The 10,336-nt window shown below is 46.3% G+C and overlaps 1 pseudogene; it reads right to left on the bottom strand.

Annotated features, from left to right (window-relative positions):
• Positions 1–3,696: 3,696 nt before the first annotated feature.
• LOC119168843 (U2 spliceosomal RNA) lies at positions 3,697–3,872 on the bottom strand (annotated as a pseudogene).
• Between the last annotated feature and the right edge of the window lie 6,464 nt (positions 3,873–10,336).

Genomic DNA, 10,336 nt, shown 5'->3' with positions numbered 1-10,336 from the left:
GAATCCTACGTCAGGGATGCCTTCATTCTCAAACAACACTGCCTTTCTGTATTTTTTTACTTGGAGAAGGCTTATGACACGACATGGCGTTATGGCATTCTCCGTGACTTGCGATTCCTTGGAGTGTCAGGGAACATGCTGAATACAATTCAAAGCTACCTCTCTGAACGTACGTTCGTGGTTCGTGTTGGAAATGTTCTTTCAAGGCGGTTTACTCAGGAAAATGGTGTCCCCCAAGGTGGCGTACTTAGTTGCACACTATTCATCGTAAAAATGAACTCCATAAACACTATACTGCCTAAAACCATTTCCTACTCTGTTTATGTTGATGACATTCAGATCAGTTTCAAATCATGCAACCTAGCCATCTGCGAACGTCAGATTCAGTTGGCAGTAAATAAGCTCTCAAGCTGGGCAGACAAAAATGGTTTTAAGTTTAACTGTGACAAGACTGTCTGCCTACTGTTTTCAAAACTACGTGGTATAAGGCCGCCCCCCAACATTTCATTGAATGGACACACCATCGCTACTAAGAAGGATCATAAATTTTTAGGTGTTGTGATGGATGAAAAGCTCAGCTTTGTCCCACACATCAAGCAGCTGCGACTGAAATGCCTGAAAGCCTTGAACTTGCTCAAGATTCTCTCGCATCAGTCATGGGGTACAGATCGGGACTGTCTATTAAACCTTCTCAGTAGTGTAGTGCTCTCACGTATTGATTATGGCTCGGTTGTGTACGAATCAGCATCGAGATCCACACTTAAGATGCTCGACCCAGTGCATCACCATGGGCTTCGTCTGGCTAGTGGCGCCTTCCGAACCAGCCCAATAGCCAGCCTGTATGTTGAGACAGATCGGTGGTCATTAGAACGACGACGGCAGCTCACAAGCATCAAGTATGCAACCAAGGTGCTCTCTCATGTCGACCACCCATCTCGCGAGCTATTGCAGGATACATCAAACACCCACCTGTTCTTGAGGCGACCATCAGCCACGCCAACGTATCCCATTAGAGTGGCCTCACACTTTGAAAATCTTAATATACCTGTCTCCAATCTTCAACTAAGTTCCCACAAGGACACTGTGGCACCATGGGAAATGCGAGCTATCAATTGGGACTTGTCATTCCTAGAGGTAGGAAAGCATGGCCTCCCAATCGCAATCGATCAGCATTTCATCTACTTGCAGGCAAAATACAGGTGTGCTGAGTACTACACTGATGCTTCCAAGTCCTCGGCCGTCGCATGTGCTGCATACGGCCCAGCGTACTCTGAATCTGCAACAATGAATGAACATATCAGCATATTTACTGCTCAGTGCTATGGCATACTGCTAGCTGTAAGGCACATCTTAAAGAAGAAAGAACCAGCCTCCATCATATACACAGATTCCCTCAGTGTAGTGACTGCGTTGTCTTCCGCAAAGACACATAAAAATCCAGTGACTAATACCCTTCTAAACTGCCTCATGTTAGCCTACAGATCCAACCTGAAAATCACGCTATGCTGGATTCCGGGACACTGCAACATAGCTGGCAATGAGGCAGCGGACCAACTTGCGAAGTCCGCTGCACTCCGCCCAACAGTAGACGTAGCCGTCATCTCATATGAGGACTTGAGGCCGCTAATCAGAAACCGAATGCGTAAGCAATGGCAAGATCAATGGAACGCAGCAAATGCAAACAAACTGCACTTAGTAAAGCCAAGAATAGGAAGATATGTGACTGAAAAACGTAACAGGCACCAAGAGGTTGCACTGGGCAGACTCAGGATCGGTCATACACATGCAACACACTCGCACCTTTTAAAGAACTCACCAGCACCACATTGTGCAAAATGTGGTGATGAGCTGTCTGTCGTTCACGTTCTAATCACCTGTCCATACCTCGAACCAGAAAGACTGTGTCACTTTCCAAAGCTGTACAAATGTCACATTCCGCCTCATCCACAATTTTTTCTTGGAGACGATCCCTTGTTTCCCCCAAAAGTAGTCTTAAAGTTTTTAGCTAGTGTAGGCTTTCTACATTCCATAACATATTCTCACTAATCTTAGCCTCCTCTCAATCCTGAGGGGACGGCTGAGAGTTTTTTTTTATCAAATGTCATGCAGCACGCACTCCTTGTCTTGACAAGGACTGTTGACGACACGGCATGACTTTGTAAAACCCATAAGCATAGCCAGTTTTAAACCTATCACACATAGTCACTACACCTAAGTTTAAGTCCTATACACTACTCTTTTACTCTTGCAACCCTGAACAGAATTTTATAATCAAATCGACCAAAAACCGTGTGTTTGGCGCCCTTTGGCCTGAGTTGCCCTTGCGCCACTAAAATCTACCATCATCATCATCATCATCATCATCGGTCTATGTCAAGTGAGGCTCAAGGTCAACAAAAAACCCAACATGACAACGTTCATCAAATAGCGCCTACGTTTCGCGCTAGCTCCCTTGTGTGGCTTTGGGTGCCCCGTGCACGTTCCTGGCCTTTCTTCTAAGCTTCTGGCCCGGCACCATAGTCCATAACATGTAATTGACGAAATCTCGCTGGTGAATTACATCATCAAGCCCCTGACACAATCTCCAGATTTGCGCCGTCGAGGACGCGAGACTGTACACGTACACCGTCTCAAGCCCTACTACGACCCCCTCATTGTGCCTACTCCCTGAGTCGCCAGGATGGCTACTCTTCACCCCGGGGGCATCGTAGTAGAGCATACGCACGAACGGGTACGCGCCTTTCAAAGAGAATGAAAAACCCCGTGCTCTGATTGCGCGAGAGCCTGTGCCGCCTTTGCAAGACTTGCCGTGTGCTCATTTTCCGACGTGACCTTGTTGCGACTCCTCTGTTTGAATAGACATCATAGCAGTTGTAATCAGCGAGATCCAACGACGGATGAGTTGGTATGCTCGAGATGATGTCCAGAGGTGTAGTGAGTGAACAACAAGGTGATGGCCGAGGGCGCCAGCGAGGTAGCTAACCGCATGGCGACGAATCACAGATACCGCTGGCGGAAGCTGGGACCCAGGTAGTTGCACACATGAGCACAAAAACGCGTGCACGTCGAGGCTTTGCAAAACCACCGCGCTGCAGGTGCGTGCGGGGTGCGTCCTCTGCTGTTCCTCGCTATTTTATTTTGTAATGGGAAAGAGTGTACAAGTGAAGATGTCGTGAGAGCACACGCCTTCAGGGTAAAACGTCTAGTGAAGACGTGAAATAAAATGCTTTCGCTTGTCACTGCAACTGTAAACAGAAACACCACGCAATATAAGCTGTTTCCTTTTTTTTCTGAAATGCGCCAACTCCAATAGTGGAAATAGCTAAACAAGGCTGTTTTTTCACACACACACTTTTAGATTTCTTTTGATACAATAAAAATAAACTACTCAATATCATGAATAAACGCGATGTTGAAAAAAACTTGGAGAATGTATGCGTTAACAGAAAAAAAGGGGCTACCCAATAGAAATTTTCGACACAAACGTTTACTTTCACAAAGCAAATGGAAGTGTGAACACACAAAGCGCACTTCCGCACGCGGGCGAAAGGCGGCGTGACAGTGGCGGCGTGACAAGGGGCGGCGTGACACCAAGGCTTCGGAGAGTCACCGCACGCTCGTGGTTTACCCCAATATCCCTGGTGAATCTGGACACGTCGTTTTTATTAAGAATAGTGCTGTACTCACCCCCGCAGGGGCGAATGGGCCGACCCCAGAGATAGTGCGATACCGGGCCAACCCGTGGCGGAGTTGTAGCAAGCTTCAAGCTTTGCTCCGTATTGCAAAAAAGAGTTTATTATCTTGGATACAAAAAGAATCCGTATCACATATTAAGCTAATAAGAACAAAGAGTGGTTATAAAAAGAGGCAATACATAGAGGGAATGGTGGTCTCGCCCTTGCTGACCCGACAAAAGTCTGCCTGGACCTTCCGAAACCAAAAGGGCCTGACCCCAAAAGTGCCGTGCCCTACCGGCTGCCCCAGCGCCCACCCTTCAGTGCCTAAGAACTTGGTCAGTCAACATGACGTAGAGCCACGGAGGAGCTGCCTTGGCAGATGCAGGAAGAACAGGGTCTGAGCGGCACGTCCATTCAAAGTCCGGGAACCATGAGCTTAGTCGGGAATGTCCTCTAGAGTGACCACCCGCCAGCTAAGCAAGCGGCCCCTTAACACATAGATCAATACAGTGGTGTAGTGGAGGGAACCTTTAACCCACCGCGGGGCGTCACTCCCCCGCTGCCGCACCCCAAAGTGAGACTGCCCAGGAAATCCGAAAGACACAGACCATCGCGGATCCAAAGACACCAGACAGCCCTGCTGAATAGACCAGGCGTTCAGGTTTGGAACAGCATCGAGCCATAAAAGCAGGACCTAACCCCTGGACAGAGGAAGAACTGGTAAATTGCGGTGCAACTGATCAGTTAGCTCCCTAATATTGATTGATTGATATGTGGGGTTTAACGTCCCAAAACCACTATATGATTATGAGAGACGCCGTAGTGGAGGGCTCCGGAAATTTAGACCACCTGGGGTTCTTTGACGTGCACCCAAATCTGAGCACACGGGCCTACAACATTTCCGCCTCCATCGGAAATGCAGCCGCCGCAGCCGGGATTCGAACCCGCGCCCTGCGGGTCAGCAGCCGAGTACCTTAGCCACTAGACCACCACGGCGGGGCAGTTAGCTCCCTAAGGAGCGCGTCTTGGATGGAGCGCAAGTGCAAGAAGAAAGGAGAAAAAGAGAAGAGAGTGGAAAAGGAAAAGAAAAGTGAAAAAGTGGTCCCCCAATCAAGGGGAAGGGGCATCAAAGCCCGGCCCCAGGGACAAGCACTTGTAATCACCAGGGGTACACACTTTGGTATAAGCCACCAGAAGGCCGAAAAGCGATGTTAGCCAAAATGCCGAGAAGCAACTTTGATCTTAGCCAAAAGGCCAAGTTCGAGCCCGACAAGAGGCGGTAGAAAGCGGTGGTCCAGTGGTGGCGTAAGTCAGTGGAGAAGCACTCGCCTGCGCTTTTCGTCGAATGCCGTTGAGTAAGGTGCGAGTAACCTCGTGACAGACCGCATTCGGCAGACGCGTTCTGACTGCATTCGGGAGACGCATTCGGTTGCACAAATGCAACCGTTTGGCAACGTGTCGCTATATTACAGGATGATATTGCCGCACTACGATACCGCTGATCCACTGTTTCGTCACTGCGCTCTACTGTAGTAGTAGTAGTGGTTGTTCTCCTATTGTTAGTGGTGCATACGCACTCTGGGGGATTGGCCAAGAATCGAGTGATTTTAAAATTTACTGTTCAGATTTAAAATGATGGAGGAATAACAGAAAGATTGCCGATAGCCTAGGCAAGTGCGGTGCTTAATATAATGCATACAAATATTTACAAAAACAAATTTATTCCTAGAATCCAGCAATAATCTGATCTTATACGTATATATTTATGTGGAAATGTTAGGATACTCATACTGATTAATTAGTCAAACTATTAGTATCATCAATATAGTCCTAGACGGCCGCGCATACTGTCGCATTAGAGAAACAAGAAATGGAAGCTCCAAGAGACAAAATGACAGGCACAGATAAGTACATACCAATACCACGTAAATGCATTTCTAATAGGGTTTTTGGTAATGTGTTAAAGCGCCTGCAGGTCAAAAAGAACTGGTCTATTGTTTCCAGTTCACCACAGAATGCACACAGTGGTGAAGGTGCCTGAGCAGACCTGTGTTTTTAGAAATTTAGATTTGGTACCCGGCAACGCAGGTTTGTGATAGCTACTTCTTGTTTTTGAGTGCGGCAAAAGTCTCTTAGCCAGGGATATAATAAATGGCGATATTCTGTAGAGTGTGTCAGTGCTGAACCGTTAAAGACTTGCATAAGCGTACGTCTTCGGAAAGGAGCAGCAGTCGCATAAGCGGATGATGGACAGAGCGGTAGAATTGGTTCGCTGATTGACGACTTAGCTAAGGAATCGGCTATTTCATTTAGAAACAAACCTTTATGTCCAGGCACCCAAACTAATCGTACGTTTCTCAAATGCGCAGGTACTAGTGCACGGAACGCCCTTGTTACGTGATTATCAGCACCAACAGAAAGTGCCGAACAGAGAGCTTGGGAATCGTATCTAACTTGCGTAAGGCGAGCACTACTGCCCGAAACTCTGCCACAAAAACGGGTATGAAATCGGGTAGTCGAAGGGAATAAATCCAATTTAAAACTGGGCTGAAAATACCAACCCCTGACTTTTCGTCGTATTGCCATGCGTCTGTAGCAATAATAACGTTCGTTGTAATACGGCGTAGGTGATCTTGTAGTAAACTATTCAAAATATTATGGGGACGTAATTTGGTATTATTAGGAAAAATGTCATTGAATTGAATTTCCACCGGGGCTGAATTATCACGACTCGGCATGATGTCGCACATACGTACGTTTAGAGGCTCCAGTAAATTTTGCAAAAATATAGTTTGTGGTTGATTGGCGTAGCGCGTTTAGAAACATAGGACAAGGGAAGAGACAGAAGGGAGCACTTACTTCCAACATAATCTTTATTTCGAGGAGCGTACATATATATGCTCACGAAATTCGAAGACAACAGATAAACAGATGAAAAACCCTCTATTGCCATGCGCAAAAAACTTATGATCTCAAAAACGACAGTTCTTTTTCACAAAGACTGAGAGAAGGAGTGCTGACGCGGTTCTGACCTAACCTACTAATCTTTTCTGCTTCAATAATCTCCCTTGTCACTTTATATATATTTTTTCCTATGAATACCGTACCATGAAAAAGTGGTTTGCAGCCACACGTGCTGCAATGTAGTGCCAAAAAACCATCTGGACCATTTTTTACGTTGCAAGCGTGTTCGCGGAGCCGGTCATTAATGCACCTGCCAGTTTGTTCTATGTAGTATTTACCGCATGAAAGAGGCACCTGATAGATTACGAATTGCGCGCATATGACAAACAGTGTCAAGTTCTTTTTAGAGCATCCCGGTTTTGCATGTGAAACAACTTTCATACACAAGTACGAGAGCTTTTTCAGGGCAGAAAACACCACTTTAACATTGGCCCGCTTCCCAACCTTTTTCAAGTTGTGGGAGATTCCATGCAGATAAGGCACTACGGCAAGCTTCTGACGTCTTACTGGCTCATCATGAGGGAGAGCTCGCTGCAAGGACTGAAGCTTCTTGACCAGAATACCCGCGACGGAAACCTGTACGTGAGAGGGGTAGCCAACGTCCAGAAGTTGTTTTGCTTGTTTCTTGAAACTAGCTGCCATTAGATGTGGACAAGACCTCTGTAAGGCGTTACTAAAGCACATATTTACAATGTCTCGTTTTTACGAGCTTAATATGGGCGGAGTGGTACGGAAGCAAGGGTTTGTTACTCCTCGGCTTGTACATCCAACAAATGTGGTCTAGGTGAAAAATGAGAGCGATATCTAAAAATCTGAAAGTGTTATTAACAGGGAACTCATGGCTTAAAACAAGGGGACTAAACCGCTCCTTGCTGAAGTTGAAGATGTCTAGGGCACAAAAAGTGGGGTCACAGTCAAGAAGAATGAGGAAATCGTCAAGAAATCTAAAGATGCGCATGATTCGGTTGTCACTAAGGTCACCGGAAACGGTTCTGTCAAGCTTGGCTAAAAACAAATCACTTAAGATTGGAGCAATACATGATCCAATATAAATGCCCTCCTTTTGAAGGTGGGGCTTCCCGTTCCATTTAATAAAAGTCGATTTAAAATAAAAGGATAAAAGTTCTAAAAAGATACTAGATGATATACCCGCACTATTCTGAAATGTTATGCTACGAAGCTTGTCAATGCACTCTTCTACACAACTAAGAATCGATTTGTGAAGCAACGAAAAATACAGATCTTTTACATCAACGGAAAAACCACACATGTGCTGATTAGAACGGGGTCGGACTAAATCAAGAACTTGATGGGAATTTTTCACGAGAAATGGGTCATCTACTGTTAATAGACCAAGCTTACTTTGTAAAAACAACGCAACATTTTTTTGCCACGTGCCATTTTCTGAAACAATAACACCAAATGGTTTTTCAGGCTTATGTGTTTTCGCACTGAAGAATACCTCAAGACAATCTTTTTTGCTATTTGCTCTGTAATTAACAAGTTTACTGAGGTCGAGCTTTTCACACATCTTTTTTGCCTGAGACTTGACTTTAGAAAAAACAACATTGTCGTCACTTTTGCAAACAGATGAAACAGCTTCACTTGCTTTAGAACTGAAAAGCTTGTAAGAAAGAACAGCAAACGCTCCTTTCTTGTCGGCTTGAAGTACGGCGAGGGCGTTGTTCCTAAGGTAGGCCTCCACTTTTCTAAGCGGCAATTTGGAAGAGTGTTGCTTCGAACGAAGGAGAACATCAACGCCTGCTGACACACACCGATCATGTTCCGAGTCAGTTGCCTTCCCAGAAATTGGCGGACAAAGGAGAGCCTTTCAGGTGCGGAAAGCCTTGGTTCTACCGCAAACTTCGGTCCTAGTGACAGGGTTTCTGACACTTCCGGGGGCAGCTGTAACGGCTCCAGCCTGCGAACGCTGCTCTTGCCTTTATCATCCCGTCTTGGTGCCGATCTAGCCTGACTTCGCAGACGAGCCAGATCACAGACCCAAATGGCCTCTGTAGTTTGATGAATGGCGCGCTGAAGTTCATGAAGCTCTCTTCTTCGCTTGGCATCATCGCTGTTATTCACAATTTGAAGCGAAAACCACTGCCATAGCAGTCGCACTTGCCTTCTGAACTTAGACGCTTAGTTCTGTCTCTAACTATGTCAATGGCTTCTCTTCGACAACAGCAGCGGTGGTCAAGAACTTCTAGGATTTGAACCTCCCGCGAATGAGCGGAACAGTCAGAGTTGTCGGCGCAGTGACTGCCCCCACAGAGAATACACTTTTCCGCTGTTGCAGTACACTTGCTTGAAGGATGGCTCTCCCCGCAGGTGCTACAACGAACGTTAGATTTACATCCTCCCGCACTGTGGCCGAATCTCCAGCAGTTCTTGCACTGAATCGGACGAGAAGCGAGGAGTTCTACTTAGAAGATCAGTGGCCATAATTTTATTTCTGACGGGAATTTTGTGCTTACAAATGTCTCGATGACAGATTCAGTTGGTTCCTTCTATTTATCGACTAGGCGATTACACCGGTAAATTGAAATTACGCAAGCTTCAGAGGGCCTGTCTTGGGCTCGACCATGATGCTTGTTATTGTTGCCCTTCACTTAAGGCTCACACTCACTATGGTGGATGGAGTGCTTTATTATTCTGGTTTCTATCTTCCACATATTCGGCTTTGTGAAGCTGTGAGGAGAAACCAGAGGGTACAGAAGGAAAGCCCAACAAAGCGCGCCCGGTTCGTTATCTCACACGTCCTGGGTTCGACTGTGCTTCAGGTACGTAAGTCATGCGTCTGTATGTATAGTGCAGAGCTTCCTTGCTACTTCAAGCAACTCGCTGTTCCATTCAGGCAGCATGCGAGGATGTTCGTTGTAATTAGCGAGAACCAACAACGGAAGAGTTGGTATGCTCGAGAGGATGTCCAGACATGTAGTGTGTGATCAAGAAGGCAATGGCCGAGGCCGACAGCGAGGTAACCAACCACATGGCAACGAGTTACAGCTACTGCCGGCGGAAGCTGGGACCCAGGTTGTTGGACACAAGAAGAGCACACGGACCAGCGCACGTCGGGGCTTTGCCGCTCCACCACGCTGCAGGTGCGTGCGGAAGCGTCCTCTGCTGTTGCTCGCGATTTTATTTTGTGATGGGGAACAATGTACACGTGAAGATGTCGTGAGAGCACACGCATTCAGGGTAAGACTTCTAGTGAAGGCGTGAAATAAAAATGCCTTCGCTTGTCACTGCAACTGTAAACAGAAACACCAACACGCAATAGAAGCTGTTTTTTTTCTGAAATGCGCAAACTGCAATAGTGGAAATGGCTAAACAAGGCTTTTTTTTCACATACACACTTTTAAATTTCCTTTGAAACAGTAAAAATGAACTACTAATTATCTTTTATATTTGGGATGTTGAAAAAAACTTGGAGTATATATGCGTTAAGGGAAAAAGGAGGCTCCCGAATATAAATTCTCCACAAAAAATTTACTTTTCCAAAGCAATTGTAAGTGTGAACACAGCTAGCGCACTTCCGCACGTGGGCGAAAGGCTGCGAACACCGCGTCATCTTGGGCAGCACGACACCAAGGCTTTGGACAGTCGCCGCACCCTCGTGGTTTACACCACTATCCTTGGTGAATCCGGACACGTCATTTTTATTGAGAATAGTGTTGTACTAACCCCCGCCG

Source organism: Rhipicephalus microplus, chromosome 6, assembly GCF_043290135.1.
Source record: "Rhipicephalus microplus isolate Deutch F79 chromosome 6, USDA_Rmic, whole genome shotgun sequence".
Taxonomy (NCBI): Eukaryota; Metazoa; Arthropoda; class Arachnida; order Ixodida; family Ixodidae; genus Rhipicephalus; species Rhipicephalus microplus.
The sequence above is the reverse complement of the archived record's forward strand: the minus strand, read 5'-3'. Positions and strand labels throughout refer to the sequence as shown.